The sequence below is a fragment of the Schistocerca gregaria genome, chromosome 1 (genome assembly GCF_023897955.1).
Source record: "Schistocerca gregaria isolate iqSchGreg1 chromosome 1, iqSchGreg1.2, whole genome shotgun sequence".
Classification (NCBI taxonomy): Eukaryota; Metazoa; Arthropoda; class Insecta; order Orthoptera; family Acrididae; genus Schistocerca; species Schistocerca gregaria.
This window is the reverse complement of record NC_064920.1, coordinates 905298496-905318001: the sequence shown is the minus strand read 5'-3', so window position 1 is coordinate 905318001 and position 19506 is coordinate 905298496.

Sequence of the window (19506 nt, the reverse complement as noted above, 5' to 3'; positions counted from 1 at the left end):
ACTCAGAATATCAGGGAACTACAAGCTGAAATATAAACTCTAGACAGGGAAGTAGTATAACAAAATGGTTTCAGTCATAGAAGATGGGTTTGTGAAGTACGAGGGAAAGTAAGAGAACTACAGATGGCTATGCAGCAAGTTGTAAGAGATCAGCAAGGTACCAATTGTTGTCGCCAGAGCAACATTTAGAGGATGGGGTTGGTTATAGGACCCAAGCACAAAAGCTTACCCTTTTATATCAAGATTGGTAAGAACTGACAAAGCGAAAGTTTACATTTCCGTTTCTGTATCACTAGCAGGGAAACAAGCATGACACAGTTGCTACATAGTTCATGCATATTTTCTTCAAGTGGAGAATACTAAAAAATTTGATTGGTAAAAAAAATGGAGGATGCAAAGTTAAAACAGTGCACTGAGATGAAATCACAGTCCCTCCGAATATAGTAATTAAAGAGGGCCAGGCTTCCAGTGAAATTCCTAATCAGACAAAGGGAGGTAAGAGAATGCAGTAAAGAAATGTTCAAGTTGGAATTGTACTTTCGGCAGGCCAAGGCATATTGTTTATACTCTATGTGTGACAAAATGGTGGTAGTGGGTAGTTCTTTCGGACAGCAAAGAGCCTAGAATTAAACAGAAGTGCTTTGTTACTAAATGGAACAGAATGCAAGACAATGAGGCCTAGCTTCCATCTGCCCACCGTGGTTTCAGGGATATCTCACTTGAATTATTCGCTGTTTCATTTAAATTTGCCATAGCAGCCCATGGAAGTGCTACATGCTGGAAACCTACCCAGCTTAGATTCAACACTAGGGCCAGAGTGAATTCAGTCTAAAAACATGCTTCTGTACCAGCAGGAGGGATAAGTCTCCTTGGACACGTTACTGCAGCATGTAAACTCGTATCAGAGAAATCATTGCCGGAAAGACACAACACTGACTATTGTAATACCAACCAGTATGGTGGCAATTGTTCTGCTGAGGGTAGCCCATGTTATGGTACATGAAAAACAAAGTACATTATTTTTGAACACCCACCCAGCCATCATTCAGATTCCCAAGCATAAAAGTAGTAGAAGTGAGTTGAATGCAGAAGGGATTAGTATTAAGAAGAGTAGTATATGTTTGTCGGTTATGGCTCATTTTTCAAAAATCGCTTACAATATTAAATTTTGACAAATATTTTCATATTCTTGACAAAAGGTTGTTTGAGGTTCATTTTGGAAATTTGGTGAAAGTATTCAATTTTAGGTTCAAAAAGACTATTTTAACTCTCATTTGGTTCAAAGATTTATACAAATGAAACAGATAAACTATTGTTGAACTTCAGTTTCAAGTTTCATATTTTTTTTTACAATTATTAATTCGTTTATTTAATAATGACCATGTGGTAAAGTGCTTATTCCATCTTGCGATATAAACGTTTTATCATATTTCAAGTTTAGAAGATCTAATGAAATTCATTTGTTATCTTGTTATAGTTTGTTGTTTAAAAAGTTTTTATAATAATTAAAACTTATTTCAGTTTTTGTTACAGACTTTTGAACTTCAAAGAGAATTTTTTTATTCATCATCTGTTGTATTGCCTACATTTTCGACCATAAACTAACATGTTCTAACATATTTCTTTCACTATTTTTGTCTTTCATTTTTCATGAAACTTTCTTCTTTACTTGTGGAATTTCATAAAACATTGGTTTTTGGATAATCACTGGTGACCGGTTCGCTTCTTATCGATTTCATGTCTTCATAAAAATCTTCAGTTCTTATATCATAAATAAAAGGATCTGTATCCATATAACATTAATCAATATTTTCACAGTATTTTGCTTTCATACTATTGTAGTGAAAATCGTATATTTGTATTTTCGAAATGTGTAAAATACCGATTCGAATATAAATTGTGTATCGAATTATATTGTTTTTCTTTTAAAATGAATTGCCACTAGATTTTCTGAAAGTACCATTGGATGTACAAAATTTGCTTTAGAAATACATTTGATGTGTTTTCTAGAAATATTATTATTTTAATATTTTCCATCATTTTATCGAAAAGGCATTATTCATTAGTTCATAAACATCTTTTTCAAATTCGTTAGCCCCACATTTTCTCATTTCTTTATTAAAATCAATGTAGATCTTAAACAAATCTAATATGTTAAATACGAAATTTCACGGATGTTTGTTTTATTTAATCCAAGGTATGGACACTGCATAATATTTGTATAATGCAAAAGACATCTTCCTTTATTATTTAATATTGTTAATAGTTTATTTCCTCCCTTGGGTGGTGTAGATAGATCCTCATGTGAATCATATAATTCAATTGGATATTCCAAATCGACTTCTAAAATCAATCCATGTTAATAATAATTGGTGTTTTGAGTATTTTTTAAATATTACATTATCCAAGACCTAAACAACTCTAGTTTTAAATGGTGAGAATTTACTCATAGGCCAACTTTATAAATTATTTGCATCCCAGTATGTAATATAGTGTGAGTCTTCTACTGGTTCAAAATATTTTTAATTTAATATAAAATTGGGAATATCCAATACTTTGAGAAATTCCTCCTTGAATTCGTTTTTCATTAACAAATTATGTTGTTATTAAATATAAATCAATCTTAGTCATTTTTAGTGTAGAATTCCAAGATAAACACGGAAATACCAAATTGTATAAGGTTTATAAGATTTAGTACCAGTATCTCTGAAATTTTCAAAAATATTCAATAATATTAAAACATGAGATGTTATATATAATCTCGTATATATGTTTCGGTTATAAATATTGAATTCTATTTATTACATTTTCAATGAGAATAATTTTCATTTCTTAATTTTGTTACTTCTCATTTTTCTTTTGAATCCACATGTTTGTAATATGCCTTTTTTAATTATTAAGTCTAAGTCCTTTGAAATGTTCGTATTTTGACAGTTCTTTAAATTGTTCTTTTTTAAGATCAGAAGACATTTTATCAATATATTAGGCCATAAATTTAAAAGCATCCAAAACTAAAAGAAATGTATTTTTGTTCATTATTTGGAACACCATTAATTTCTTTAATATATCTTGCAAGTTCCATGATAAACAATTCAACTTCCCAGTTCACAAAGTATGAGTACAACTTAGAATGAAAGAAGGATTTCTGTAATTAAGGTTACAATCTTCATGACTGATTCTTCACATTTTTTTTGTTAAATGTCAGTAATCTCCAACTACAAATTTTTCGCCACAAATAAAAGAGGTTTCTCAATTTTTAAAATTTATTTTATATTTTTAGACATTATTATTGGTACATTTTGTTCACACAATTGTTTTTATTTCTCTAGTTTCTTTTTTAACGTCTGAACAAATTTTTTCACTGAATCTTTACCAGTAAACGTTACTGGTGTTTTATCATTATAATTGGAAGATTTTATATAATTTTGATACATATAAATAAGCTTTTTCAAGATGTGGTTGACAAGTAGTTGTATTTTTAATAAGGATTTAGAATCAACATTAGTAAGAAAAGTGCCCTTAATGAATTATTATATTTTTTAAATATAGTTTTTAATCTTTTTGGTCATACATATTTTTACATCTCTTTGTTCTTTGTACTGTACAATCGTTTTTGTAATTGTCTGATAATTCTTGTGAATGGAAAAATTCTGGAGCAACTATCAAAATGGTAAATTTTTCCTTAATGTTTAACTGATTGTGATCTCATTAATCTAGATAAATCTTTTATCCAGCAATAATATGAATCATTTTCTTCTCAAATTTAGAGAAGATTTATGTACTCCTATAGTTTATTTTTTGTTTTTTGGTAGAGTAGATTTACAATTATATTGTCAGTATAAGCATAAACATTAATGGAAATATTAATATTTTTAAAATTTTGGAATATGTGTCAAGCGAACAGGAAAATTTATTTTTTCTCTTTCAAAACACTGTTGGACATAAAGGTGATTTGCCTGAATAAATAAGACATTTTCATCGGTATTTTTAATATTAATTGCGGCTATCTAGTCTTCCAGTCCTCATGGTAAATTGATGTAACAAGCATTACAAATTGGATTACGTCTGTTGACCCTTAATCCCAATTTATTTTTGAAAAATGAAGACCAACCAGATTTTTTTCATTTACATTTCTTTCCATTTCTGTTAGTAATTAAATTGTCGATCTGGGGTAATAATTTTCTAAATTCATTGGCTGTAATGAAACTTCATTACTTTTTAAAATTTACATTCTTGTATCTCTTCTTGTTTCTTAACACTACTATGAAATTTCGCATTATTATTAATTGATCTCCTTTCTATTAACATATTCATATATTAATTGACTGCTTCTTCTTTAACTTGAATAAACATTTCTTGTGGGTCAACAGTATTATCACTATTCTTCATTTCATAAGTTATCTAGATTTAAATGCTGAAGTTTTTCTGTTAATTCGTTGAGCTGTTTTAAATTAGAAAACATCAAAATTTAGAATGATACAACATAAAAATATTTATTGATTTTTTCTTTGTTTAATTTATTGTTATTTATCCATTAGAAGTACTGGCATAATTTAATTAGAATGGTCATTAGCTCAAGAAATACTCGCATATTAATATGACCCACAGATTTTTCAATACAATCGATTAATTGCTGTTTATTATGTCAAGAATAACACTTCAAACTTCCCATTTTACAGATGTTTCAATGTTGTTTTACAGTTTTATTTTTTGAGTCACTATTGTGATTATTATTATATTTTCAATAAGTTCGATGAAGTGTCAGTTATTAAGTTTAGAATAATTCTTATACGTATTTTATTTACAGTAACTTTTTTACAATAATCTTGTAACCTGTGTAATAAATCTAGGTTAGAATAATCTTTTCTTTTATTTAATAAAAATAGAGATTTTATAAAATAAAATATATATTGTTGAAATGTACCTTTTAGATTTCCTTTGATTTACATATTAAGATTTAGGTTTTTTGCTGTTAAATGTTTACAATTGAAATATAGTGTTGAGTTCATCTAATTATTTAAAAGTTTTCAGTAAATTAAATTATGTTTACCATACATAATGACATAAGGAAATGTATCATTCAGTATATTTTCATTACAAGTGGCACACAGTTATATTTTAGTTTTTGTGTAGTTAAAATGTTCTTTCATCTAGTTATATTTCTTACATAGATAGCGTAAATTTTAATGAAATTGAAGGTATCTGTATTAATATAGAGAAAACATCGTAAGCTTTTATATAGTTATTTATTGGAACAAGATACTATAACTTTGAGGAAAAAGGTCGTTTCTCTATTTTAAGTAGATATTTTGCTAAATTAATTATGACTGAATGAAGAAGAGTTAATTAGCTGATTGTTTTTTAATTTTGTCTGGAAAAAAGAAAAAGAAAATAAGGAATATGAAATTCTGAAGAATTCTAATATTAAAATATAAATCAAAATTTTCATTTCCACTTCATCTGGCAATTTCAAGAGTTTGAGTTCGAAAGAAAGAAATGGGAAATTTATGATTTTTCAGTCTTTCATTTTCTACTTTGAGTGAATATTTCAGTTCATATTAAATGAAAGAGAAACAGATTTCCAACGATTTGAAGACAATTTTACCTTCTTCTGCAAGTGCATCTATTACCTTGACTGCAGCATGATCACATTCAATCCACATACGAATGTTATCTCCAGATCTTAGCCTCCAAGTGAAAACTGCTGTTAGGTCTCCTTTGCAAATTATTTATTTAAAACATTCAAAATCCCCCAAATAATTCTAATACACATAAAGTACTTTGTTTTTTTCTCTTTATTTTTCCATTGTTGAGAATATGTCCTTCAATAGCTAATTTATATGAAAGAGACAAAGTTAATTGAACTAAAATTGATAAAGACATAAATGTGTGTTTTATTCTAGGCAGAATATATTTTAAAATTGTGATAATGCTCAACAGTTTTATCACATAATTATCAACTAATTTGTACTGGGTTTTTCCATTGTATGTTGGATAGTCTGTTCCATCATTTCCAGTTTTACTGAAATTCCACAAAGGTTGTGAGTGATTAGGATCAACAAATCTATCTTCAATAATAATATTAATTCCCAATTCTTAGTTTGGAATATTTAAATTATGCATAGATTTTTCATTAGTAGGAAAAAAGTAAAACAGGTTAATTTCATTCTTATTCATTAATAAATAAATAATTTTTAAGGATGTTTTAAAACAACTATTACAGTTGAAGTCAATCAAATTGCCTTTAGTCAGTTATAGTAATTTCTAATCTGTGAGTAGTATCAAGAATTGGAATATTTACAGGACAGTTAGGTTCATACTTTACTCATCCTCGAAATTCAGTATTTGATTTCAATGAAGAAGTAATATTAGTATCTTAATAGAAATTTTCAGTACATTTAACATTCCATTTGCCAAATTAAAATTTATATTTATAATTGGCATTGTTTTCAGTAAATTGTTACCATTCACTTTTTGCCTGGGTTCAATTAATTGACCATTAATACCCAAACTTTCACCAATACTATCTTTTTTACCTGTACATAATTTAATGTCATTTTCATTAGTGAAGCAATTTAAAATTTTGTCTTTTGTAATGTGCATGATTTATTTTTACATTAATAAATTATCCTCACTTTTCAAACTTTATTGAATGACAACAATTTCCATTTCTTCTTTACCACAATGCAGTTTGCTACTTCATATTGTAATATTCAGTGTTAAAAGTTGTACAAAACCAACCAGTTCCATTTTTATAAGTATCTCTTTTTGGAACTGTTAATCTTTTTTTAAGCACAGATGAATTATTGCTTAATTGAAATAATCTACTCATTTAGTAATATAAATATATTTCATTAATTAAAAACAGGTGTGGAACCAGAATTCCAGAGAAGAAACTGAAAAAGAAATAAAGTAAACTTTTATTGATCTGAGCATCTATGGTAAAAACTACATTAACGTATGATTATTATATTCTAGCACCTGGATGGCTGAACTGGAACTTCATTTTGGCAGATTTGAAAAGAAAAATTAATAAAGTAAAACACATAAAAAGGTTAAGAAATGTGTGAACACTGTGTATTGAAGATTGTACATTAAACAAGAACATTGAACACAATTGCTGAACATTGAATACTGAATGTTGAGTTGTACATTAAACAAGAACATTGAACACAATTGCTGAACATTGAATACTGAATGTTGAGTGGTAAACAAAACTATAAAAGTAAGCGATTATAGTTTTTTACCCTTAATAAACATTTACAAAATACATTTCTCCCTCAATGCACTAAGCAGATATTGGTAGAAAAAGCAAACATATAGAAAAATAAATTAGCAATAAAAAAGTTTAAACAATTGGAAAACAACCAAGAACAGAATAAGAAAAATGTAATAAGGAAGATTAACCTGTAACTGGTAAAATCAATGGTATAGGAGAAAATGTTGAAAAAGCCATTGCAGGAAATAAATAGTTAATATTTTGTTATAATTAAAATTGTTTGAAAGAATTAACTATATTCCACTAATTAAACAATATGGTGGTTCGCAAAGTGATTATACAAAATGTGAATTAGAAAAATCAATTTTGTTAATGAGTAGTGCTTCAGAGATTAAAGAAAGAACAAAGTTAAAAGAAAAAGATTTAAAAAAGAGTATATAACAGAAGGAACATTGAAACTTATCAACCACAGTGACAATACAATTTTGGATTAAGACCTGTTGCTATTTTTAAATGTATTAGTAAATATTGAGTTCAACTCAATGGTCATAACATGAAAAAGGGTGAAAAGGAATATAAAGACACATATAACAATTTCATAAACGTAATGGTTGAAGAATATTTCCCTAGTTTATCAGCTCAAAATCCTGGCAATTAAATAGAAAAACTGACAAAAATGGTGAAGTTTTTAAATTCGTTATTAAGTTTTTTATCCATGCAAATGAAGTAGTTAGTATAGATTCTACTTCCCTTTCAAGTGGTGAAATTAAACCAAAACCAACTAAATTTATGTAATGAACAATTAATTTTTTAATTGATTCTCAAAAAAGAAAAAGAGATAAGAAAACTAGTCGACATATACTTATTACATTAGGTATTACTTCCATGAAAGCTTTTGTTGAATAATTAATGAAAGAGAAAAAAGGTTCTGGATTAGCGAAACATGAAAGGGACTTTTTAAAAATTTTATTGCCTAGTTTGAGTATAATTGGTTCACTAATGGAAGGTATTTCTTTGGTTGTTTCAACTGTTCAAAATAAAAAGTTGATAAATAATTAGGAATACAGAATAACATAATTTAGTTATGGATTGAAAGGATTGGGACTGAAAAATGTAAAAGCAATATTTCGAAGACATAATCAGAAAATCTAATTTTGATATGGAAGAACTAGTAGAACAATTCAAAGATAATACCTTTCATTGTGTGTCAACAACTGATTAATTAACAGACATATAATTTAAAACTGACTGGGGAAAGGTTAGTTTAGTTATTTCCAATAACATTGTTACTCAATGGATTTGTTATTACTCATGATAAAATTAGATATTTGTATTTAATTCGTTTGGTGGTAATGTACTGAAAGAATTGGTAAATTATTAGGGGAAAATGACTTATAGTCTGAAAGAATGCGGATTTTAACGGATTTATTTGAGGTCATTTGTGTTTCTTTGTCTTAAAACTATTATTAAATACTACAAAGTTAGAGGAATTTTAAATTTAATAAATGGACATCTTTTGAAATAAATTATATCTTGGACACAATGAAAATTAGAAGAAATTAAGGCTTTCAATCAGTAGAAGAATGATCTAATCTTAATAAGGCAATGGAGATATTAGAATGAAAAATGGAATATCGCCAATCATCAGAACCAAGAACTGGATAAGAATTAACTTGAAAATTTGAAGATAATCAGTCAAAAGGTGAAAGTACGATCAACAGCATTCGATCATCAATAGGCCCAAAAGTTAAGAATAAAGTACATCTTTTGTTAAAGTCATTACAATGAAAAATTAAAAAATGAAAATGAAAGATGCATTGTATTCCAAATTGAGAAAAATAAAACCAGCATGACTGGCACTACAAACAAATTTTATTGTATTCAAAGTGTTCAGTTACTTAATCAAACAATTCCATTAGGGAACAGATAAAGCTTTTAAAGTAAATAAAAATAATATTATAACTTTTCAGGCTTTCCCGGCGAGATCTTGACATGTGGAATATTCAGGTCTACTGCCAGATGTTTGTGTCCTCTGGCACAATATTTCGGCCATTATTGGACAGGACTGGACAACATTCTCCAATACGACAGTCTCAGGTAGCACCTGAAGAAGGCAACAAGTTACATGGCTGAAATATTGTGCCAGACCGACACTAACTTCCGGCAGTAGACCCGATTATTCCACATGTCAAAAGTAATATTGATTTTAAAGGTATAAATTAGTTTATTTAACAGATGCAGTTAATGATTGTTATATTGTTACTAAACAGTATTTAGAAAAATAGTCCTCAACAATTTTGCTATAAAATCTGATATAATTCAATAATAATGTCAATAAAATGTATTTTAACATAGAGATTAATCATCTTAATAAACTGGTCTAGCTAATTACATTAGAAAAATGGAGATAAAAAGTTTTTTTTTCAGATTACTTCTCAAAGACAGACTTAACTCCACACATAAAACAATTAAACCATCTTTGGAGTAAAGTATGTGATTCACAAACAATTGAATTTTCCTTAATAAATGGAAAGGAACAAGACAAGTAATAATTTTGTAGAGTATGATTTTATTATTAAAATGGTATTATTGGTTAAAATTTAAGTAATAATCAAATCATCTTTTAACAATTTTGATATTTCCTTAAGTGTACTTGATAATCTTTGTGAAAGAACTCCTACTAATTAGTCAATAGCATACACAAATCAATTTTTCAATTGTATCATTCAAAGATTCTCTTAAAATTGTTCCAGTATATATAAAAATAGTTTTATTCTGTGAATTATTGTTAGAATCAAATGAAGATGAAAGATTATTTAATTTTTCATCTATATAAATGGAAATCAGTCAGTCCTTGACAACCATCTGATACTGTTATTAAAGTACACAACTATTACTGAAACTAATAATTCTCGTAGATCAAAAATGAAAATGAAAAATAAAGAATTAAAGGTTTCTTTTTAATTTATAGAACTAAAAAGGGTAAATTCGTTAAAAATTGTTATTGTGTATATTGGAAATGTACTGCATCATAAAATACCTACTTGTAATGAAATTATTAATGAAATGCATAAACAAAAGATTTTAAAAAAAGAAATTTAATTTCTTTTGGTATTGTTGATTTGTGGCAATGAGATCTAGTAGCAATGGATTCTGGTAATCTGAAAGAAATTTCGAAAATAAATAAGGAATAGAAGTACTTGTTAACTACGTAAAATACCAAGTTATCCTTGAGTTACAAGGGAGCGAAACAGTGTCTCCTGTCAGGTAATTAGCCTCTTTCACCTGTGTGAAAGTATTACTGTAGTGTGACCTACGTTTTGTCGACTTTAACTAAGGATCAATGAAAAACACCAAAAATGGTTAATACTACAATATGTGTTAAAATGAAGATATCAGGCAAATGTGTTAAACAAACAGATTAGTAACTTACGAGGAATTTTTTCACTTACTGGTTATATGATGTTGTGGAGGTACGTTGAACATGCAGCCGCAAGGCTCAGACGAAGACGAAATTCACCTCCGTAGTAATGAAACCACGAAGTATCGTGCTGGCTGTCAATAGAAAGTGCTTCACAGATCCGACAAGTTAAATAACATCGCACCGATGTCTCTTGAGTTGGGGAAAATGTACGACATGAGAGGGCAGTACAGGTGTGCGCCGAATTTCCGAAATTTTCTTTCTGTGTTCCCACGGTCCCTTTTAGTTATTGTAACGACCGGGTTTTCATCCAGAAGATTGTTTGTGTATTTGGTTAACGTACAGCTTTGGTAGCTGGTGCTATGAACTTCCTTGGATAGTTTTACGTGAGTGTCGTTTACGGTTATTAAATTTTTGGCCCAACTTAGAACCATGCCGTATAATATTTATAGCATAGTTATTTAATTAGCGTCCTTTTGTCATGGTAGGTAATCTTACGGTGCCTAATCATGCGATATTTTTAAATAAAAATAAGTTTGCTACTGTGACTATTTAACTTTCAATACAGATGAATGAAAACCGGTTGCTGTATCAATCAGCCAACGATGAAGTGAAATGACTATTACAAACTTGAAGAACATTATTTGTAAGTGAAAATAAAATTGATAAGGGTTATGGGGTAAGGGAGAGTGTTAATTGAAATGAGGGGAAAGGTGGAAGATAAGATGGGGGGGGGACAGGTAGGGTTATTAGCTACAGCCTAATGGTCATCATAAATTCGTAGGGAAAAAAAATCTACAGGACATATACCAAAGTTATTACAAAATACGAGGGTCGTTTGAAAAGTTCTTTAGCCGAGCGGTCTAAGTTCTGCAGTCATGGACTGTGCGGCTGGTTCCGGTGGAGGTTCGAGTTCTCCCTCAGGCAAGGGGGTGTGTGTTTGTCCTTAGAATAATTTAGGTTAAGTATTGTGTAAACGGAGGGACTGATAACCTAAACAGCTAAGTCCCATAGGATTTCACATACATTAGAACATTTGAAAAGCTCTCGGAATGAAACAGAAAAAAGTGCTTACATCACTGACACTTTTTTATTTTTCCATGTAGTCTCCTTGTAGATTAATGCACTTGGTCTAACAATGTTCTTGTGCCTTGACCCCATCTCGAAAATGAGTTTCCTCCTGGCCTTCAAAATAGTTGTCAACTCGGGCTATCAATTCTTCGTATGAAGTGAATCTTCGTCCACCAAGAAAAATTTTCGGTTTTGGGAAGAGGTGGAAGTGTGACGGAGCCCATATCAGATGAATAAAATTGGGTGTGGCAACAATTCATACCTTAATTCGTGTAATTTTGCCATGACGAAGGCACATGCTTTTTATCGAGCGTCAAGAGTCGTGGCACCCATCTTGCAGACGAATTTTTTGTTTCTAATTCTTCAGTTAAAATGTGATACATCCTCTGAGATGACATCTGGCAAGCGTGAGCAATTTCATGGACTTTCAATCGGCGATCCTCCATGACTATTTTATGCACTTTTGCAATGATTTCTGGAGTAGTGACACATCTTGCCCGAACACTGCGCGGATCATCATCAAAGCTCTCCCGACCAATTCATTTGTCCAATTGGCAAAGTTGGATGTGAAGAAACAGAGTTCCCCAGGGATTCTGGAAATCGGCATGAATGTCCTTTGCTTTCATACCTTCCTTTACGAAGTACTTAATCACTGCTCGAATCTCGATTATTACCATCTTCGCCAATCCCTGGCGGGAACAACAACAGAGCCATGTCACCGCCACTTTTCAGACCACCCTCATACAATAAAAATGTATCCACAAACGTTAGATGCTACATAGTTTGCGGTATGTTAACACATGTGTTAAGTTAGAAGCCTTAGGAGACGCAGGGAACTAGTCACCGATGGGGTCTGTGTTCGTGGAGCGTAAGCGCGCCCTGCAGGAGGCAGTCAGGTGTTTTGTGCGGCGCGGCGCTGTCTTCATTATAGAGAGCCGGCGAGCTCTTCGGTACGCGCCGCCGCTGCCTCAGCCGCCCAGCAACTGCTGATGAGTCTGATTGTTCTGGCTGCGAAGCTGCCTGCACTCACCCGTCCATTCATCATCTGCTGCCCGAGACTTAGCTGTGGGAGCTGACCTTCACTCACAGAGAGACAGGGGGAGGGAGAGAGAGAGAGAAAACGAGAGAGAGAGAGCATCGCTTAAATCACTTCAGTTTCAATTACAGCTTCCACCCCCATCTAGCTGGAGATGTCTTGATAACAAAAACTTCATTAAGGTGACAAAATTCACGGCATTCCTTCTCTATAGCCGTTGAACGTGTTGCTGGTGCATGATTTTTTCACAGAACTGACCTCTCTATGTTGTGTCTCATGTCGGACAACCTGAGTTTCCAAATTATTCTCTCAAACTATCCAGAGATTTCAACCAAAAACAAACAACTGTGGTGCAGCAACATGGCCAACTGTCATCCATAAAAATGTGTAATAACTCTTTATATTCGATGAATTATTCTGATACAATTCTACCCTTGAATACGGTTACTAATTTTCTGTCTTCATACTCGCATAATCCATGCGCAAAGTAGTTTCATACAATAGCTGTGCCATGAGCGCATGATTATTCTTTGTAGGACTTTCTCTGGTGGTTGTTAGATAAAAGCTTCCGAGATTGTCTTCGTGCCGATTCGCCTGAGCATTGTTTGAAGAATTGTAATCTCAATTTTGAGATTCATGACAAAAGATAACTGATACGAAATTGTACGATTAAAAGGGAAATACACTCCTGGAAATTGAAATAAGAACACCGTGAATTCATTGTCCCAGGAAGGGGAAACTTTATTGACACATTCCTGGGGTCAGATATATCACATGATTACACTGACAGAACCACAGGCACATATATATACACAGGCAATAGAGCATGCACAATGTCGGCACTAGCACAGTGTATATCCACCTTTCGCAGCAATGCAGGCTGCTATTCTCCCATGGAGACGATCGTAGAGATGCTGGATGTAGTCCTGTGGAACGGCTTGCCATGCCATTTCCACCTGGCGCCTCAGTTGGACCAGCGTTCGTGCTGGACGTGCAGACCGCGTGAGACGACGCTTCATTCAGTCCCAAACATGCTCAATGGGGGACATATCCGGAAATCTTGCTGGCCAGGGTAGTTGACTTACACCTTCTAGAGCACGTTGGGTGGTACGGGATACATGAGAACGTGCATTGTCCTGTTGGAACAGCAAGTTCCCTTGCCGGTCTAGGAATGGTAGAACGATGGGTTCGACGACGGTTTGGATATACCGTGCAATATTCAGTGTCCCCTCGACGATCACCAGAGGTGTACGGCCAGTGTAGGAGATCGCTCCCCACTCCATGATGCCGGGTGTTGGCCCTGTGTGCCTCGGTCGTATGCAGTCCTGATTGTGGCGCTCACCTGCACGGCGCCAAACACGCATACGACCATCGTTGGCACCAAGGCAGAAGCGACTCTCATCGCTGAAGACGACACGACTCCATTCGTCCCTCCATTCACGCCTGTCGCGACACCACTGGAGGCGGGCTGCACGATGTTGGGACGTGAGCAGAAGACGGCCTAACGGTGTGCGGGACCGTAGCCCAGCTTCATGGAGACGGTTGCGAATGGTCCTCGCCGATACCCCAGGAGCAACAGTGTCCCTAATTTGCTGTGAAGTGGCGGTGCGGTCCCCTACGGCACTGCGTAGGATCCTACGGTCTTGGCGTGCATCCGTGCGTCGCTGCGGTCCGGTCCCAGGTCGACGGGCACGTGCACCTTCCGCACGCCCCACGTGTTGAGCAATTCGGCGGTACGTCCACCCGGCCTCCCTCATGCCCACTATACACCCTCGCTCAAAGTCCGTCAACTGCACATACGGTTCACGTCCACGTTGTCGCGGCATGCTACCAGTGTTAAAGACTGCGATGGAGCTCCGTATGCCACGGCGAACTGGCTGACACTGACGGCGGCGGTGCACAAATGCTGCGCAGCTAGCGCCATTCGACGGCCAACACCGCGGTTCCTGGTGTGTCCGCAGTGCCGTGCGTGCGATCATTGCTTGTACAGCCCTCTCGCAGTGTCCGGAGCAAGTATGGTGGGTCTGACACACCTCTGTCAATGTGTTCTTTTTTCCATTTCCAGGAGTGTATATAAATTGCTCCTTCATACAAAAGGTGTGTAACAATTTACATTATTTGACATTTGAGAATTAATGATATTTATCGATATATTACGTAGTTGTTAATCAGAAGGGAACTTCCGAAAGACTGGATACGAACCTGCATTTAATAATCTAAGAGTTCCATTACTTCTTCGGAAGGTTAAACTTCATCAAAACCAAATATCCGCTTGATCTGAGATTTCCCGACTGATTATACAACGCTCCCAAAAATACGAGGCATTTTATTTGCACAGATTAGCAGACTGCCGCAAAGCACGAGCCTGCAGAGACGAAGAATCATCGCCTGATTTCATTCTAACAAGTAAAATTTCTGAATCATTTTGAGTGACTGAGTTATGACTGTGTTTCCTATTATGAATGATTGATTGCTCGAACGAATTGAGAACTACATAACTACATAATTACATAGATAGGAAGAAAAATTACAAATGTAATCGTTGTTTGGAACATGAACTCCGTGAAAGGCTGCAAATGGTCTTATAATAGCCGAACATAACTGCTTAACCTCTCTATGTACTCATAGCCCACGCCATTATGGAGCCACAATCAACTTGTACAATGCGTTGTTGACGGGTCCATAGCTCGAACCCTACCTTCAGCTCTTACCGACTGAAATCGGGACTCATCTAACCAGGACACGGTTTTCCAGTTGTCAGTACAAACCAAGAAAGACAGGTCGCTTAGGAATGAAATAAATAGGAAGTGCAGGGAAGCTAAGACAAAATGGCTCACGAAAAATGTAAATATGTGAGAAATGATTGTCGGAAGGACTGACTCAGCGTATAGAAAAGTCAAAAAATCTTTGGTGAATTTAAAAGCAGGGGAGCTAATATTAAGAATGTAATGGAAATTCCACTATTAAATGCAGAGGAGAGAGCAGATAGGTGAAGGCCTCTATTAGAGGGAGACTTCTCTGATTATGTGATAGAAGAAATAGGAGTCGATATAGAAGAGATAGGGGATCGACTATTAGAATCAGTATTTAACATAGTTTTGGAAGATTTAAGGTCAAATAAGGCAGAAGGGATAGATTGCTTTCCATCATAATTTCTAGAATCATTGTGGGAAGTGGCAACAAGACGACTATTCACACTAGTGTGTGGAATGTATGAGTCTGGCGACATACCATCTGACTTCCGGAAAAATATCAACCACAAATTCCGAAGACTGCAAGGGCTGAAATTGCGAAAACTACCGAACAATCAGCTTAACAGTTAATTCATCCAAGTTGCTGTCAACAATTATACACAGAAGAATGGAAAAAAATTGCGGATGAGTTAGATGACAATCAGTATGGCTTTAGGGAAGGTAAAGACACAACAGAGACAGTTCTGAGTTGCGGTTGATAATGGAAGAAAAACTAAAGAAAAATCAAGACACGTTCATAGGATTTGTTGACCTAGAAAAAGCGTTCGAAAATGTCAAATTGTGCGAGATGTTGAGTATTTAGAGGAAAATAGGGGTAAGCTGTAGGAAGAGACGGGTAATACACAATATGTACGAGAGCCAAGAGGGAATAATAAGAGTGGTCGACCAAGAACGAAGTGCTCGGATTAAAAAGGATGTAAGACAGGGATGTACTCTTTCGCTCCGAAGCTCTCCCACTGGTCGTCTGCTGACATAGCCCATTAATGACAAATTTCCCCGGACTGTCCCAGCCGATACGTTCGTCGTGCGTCCCACATTGATTTCTGAGGTTATTTTCAATCGGTGCTCTCTGTCGGTAAGTTAAGGCCTCAACCACTGCATTGTCCGTGATGAGAAGGAATGCCATAGGTTTGATATTCCTGGCACCCTCTTCATTTTGTGGATCTCGGAATACTGCATTCCCTGACGCATACAGTGGCCTAAAAGCTATTAGTGCGAACAGTCAGAAAGCGATGGAGTAAGTGCCGAGCATAGTCTTCAGTTCACAGGTCCACTACCCAGGTTACCGAAACTGAAATAAATATCCTAACTCTTTAAGAGTAACGCAGAGGAGTCAGGAACAACGGCGATAAATAAAAGTCTGCTGTAATTTAACTAATCAATATAGTGTGTCAATAAATCGGACGAACAAGAATCAGTTTTGGAGATCACAAAAGTTGTCTTATCGTGTAGTTTAGAGACGGTTTCGACTCTTTGTTCTCTTTTACGAAAAGTTAATTGCTCGTCTTAAAAGTGAATAAATTCTCGGACACATGCCTCGTTAGTACCGTCTTAGTACTTTACTGTAACTGGCATCTGACCTCACATCAGCCCCTGGACGTGTTGCATCGAGGCAGACGGTGTACAGAAGGCAGAGTGGCCTTTATTGTTGGAGACCTGCTGTCTGTTTACTTTTGGCGTGTCTTCACATAAGGGAACGTCTAGAGTGGAGGCGAAAACTTGCCATCTGGATGGTCAAACGATGGGCCAGTGTTCTTTTCATGATGAGTCCCGATTTGGTCTGTAGACTGCTTCTCGACAGGTTCGTATCTGGAGGGCACGTGTACTACCATTTAGGGACCAAAACATTGGGTAAAGAGATCGATATCGATCGATTGTTAATTTCTCAAATGTCATGTCATTTCCTACATGTCATTGATATATGTGTTTTAAATTCATATTATCTTGTTTTAAAGTGATAGTAAGGTTTGCATTATCGTTTATCAATGGCTTTGAAATCCTAGAATGCGTCTCACTCATATAAAAGACAGAGATATCCTTATATCAGATAAACCAGAAGCATTTCCATATTTTTGTTTCATTTTCCACTGCAACAACATCAAATATAAATCTGGGATTGGGTTTTACTGCTTTAGGTGATAGAACATCACCACTTTTTTTTGCAAGTCTTTTGTTTAATATCATCAGTATGTGAAAATATTCCTTGGAGTAATTGGTATTTGGTCTGGAACAGTGCTTTTGAAAATCAGTATACATATTCAGAGCGAATTCCATCTGGGTCAATTAGCGGGGACTTAGGGACGTGTGTTCTTACAATAACCTGATGGAACTACAGTTATCGATTGTATACTGCCAGGCAGTAGTGAACCACTGTTCTTCTTTTGTTTTTCTGCAGTATTGTCAGGCCAGTCAGTTAAAATAAAGTCTTTGTGAAGAGAATGCTTAGTTTCCCTCTCACAGTGAACAGTACCGTATTTGACCACATTAGCACACATGTTTTTATAGGGAGAAACTTACATGCCGTGCTTAAACTTTTCATTTATTTTTTGTAAGCTGTTACATATAGTTGGGTATATGTACCTGATGGTTATAACTAAACTGTCAGTGTTCTGAGTTCTGCTGTGCGGGCTGCATACACTGTAGGATGCTGAAATATCGTAGGTATATTCATTAATCGGTACGCTAGCGGAGTACACTGGAAAAAAGTTCCACTTTCTGCCACCAGGTAAAAATATGGCACTGTAAACCGTCAATATGTGGTGTGGGTGCAGAAAAGGGTTAGAAAGACCAAATGATAACGATGGTACTGGCACATTTATTAGGATATGGTCACAAGTTACAACGTGTATTCAATATGATTTCCCGATTAATCAACATACTGCATCATCCATAATGCAGCATGGTCGACAGTTGCTCGCAAGTCGATGTAATTAGAGTGAGGTGACGTCATAAGCTATCTTTCAGATCAGGAAGAGACCGGATACATCCCTGATAGACATGATATTTCAGATGTCTCCACAACCAGAAGTCACATGGATTTAGGTCTGGAGATCTGGAAAGCCACACATCTTGAAATTGCCTAGAGATGTATGGGTCATTACCAAAGGTTTCTTGAAGTAAATCTTTCACCTTGAAAGCGCCATGTGGTGTCGCCCCTTCTTGCATGAAAACAGTGATAGGGGCACAGTTGCTTTCTTGTAACGCTGGAATTATGTGTTGCACAAGGAGGTCCTTATAACGTGCAGACGTCACCGTACATCTAAATCGCTCAAGAGGTGTCATCTTCTTGAAGCAAAAAGGAACCGAGAATGAAGGAGCTTGTGAAACCACACCACACCGTCACATAAACTGAGTGCTGTGGGTGTTCCATCACAACATGTGGCGGAGCAGAACCCCATATGCGACAGTTCTCTGCATTCATGGCACCCTGCAGAATAAAATGTGCCTTGCGTATCCAAAGAAAATTTCCCAACCACATGTCATCTATTTCAATGAATGTCAAAAACGAAGGCACTGTAGAATGTCTTCGGGCTTCATTTGGTGCACATTCTAAATGTTGTAGGGATACAGGTGTAAAATGCGCCGCAAAATCTTTTGAGCTCTTGGCCAGGATAGAGACAACCCCCGTGATACAGCTTGAGCACTGCCAGAAGAATTTGAAGCATTTGCTGCATGTTCGGCTACAGCTACAGTAACTTCATTAACAACTGTCGTGGGAATGGGCCGCCTCCCTCTCTCCCTACCGCATCACATAATTAACCGTTTCCTCAGTTTTATTGGTCATGTTGTTCAGCCCATTTATTCACATGGAGCCTCTTCATAGCTGCTCCTTTTGGCGATATTACCGCAATGCAGCTCTGCTATTGCTGCCGTCTTGGCAAAACACCTTTGCCAGCTGTGCACTTCCTATGGAGAACTTCAACCTTTCTAACCCTTAAGACCAAGCCACTTCACAAAAGAAATCAATATGCAATAAAGAGCCCCTGACATCAAAACGGGGAACATT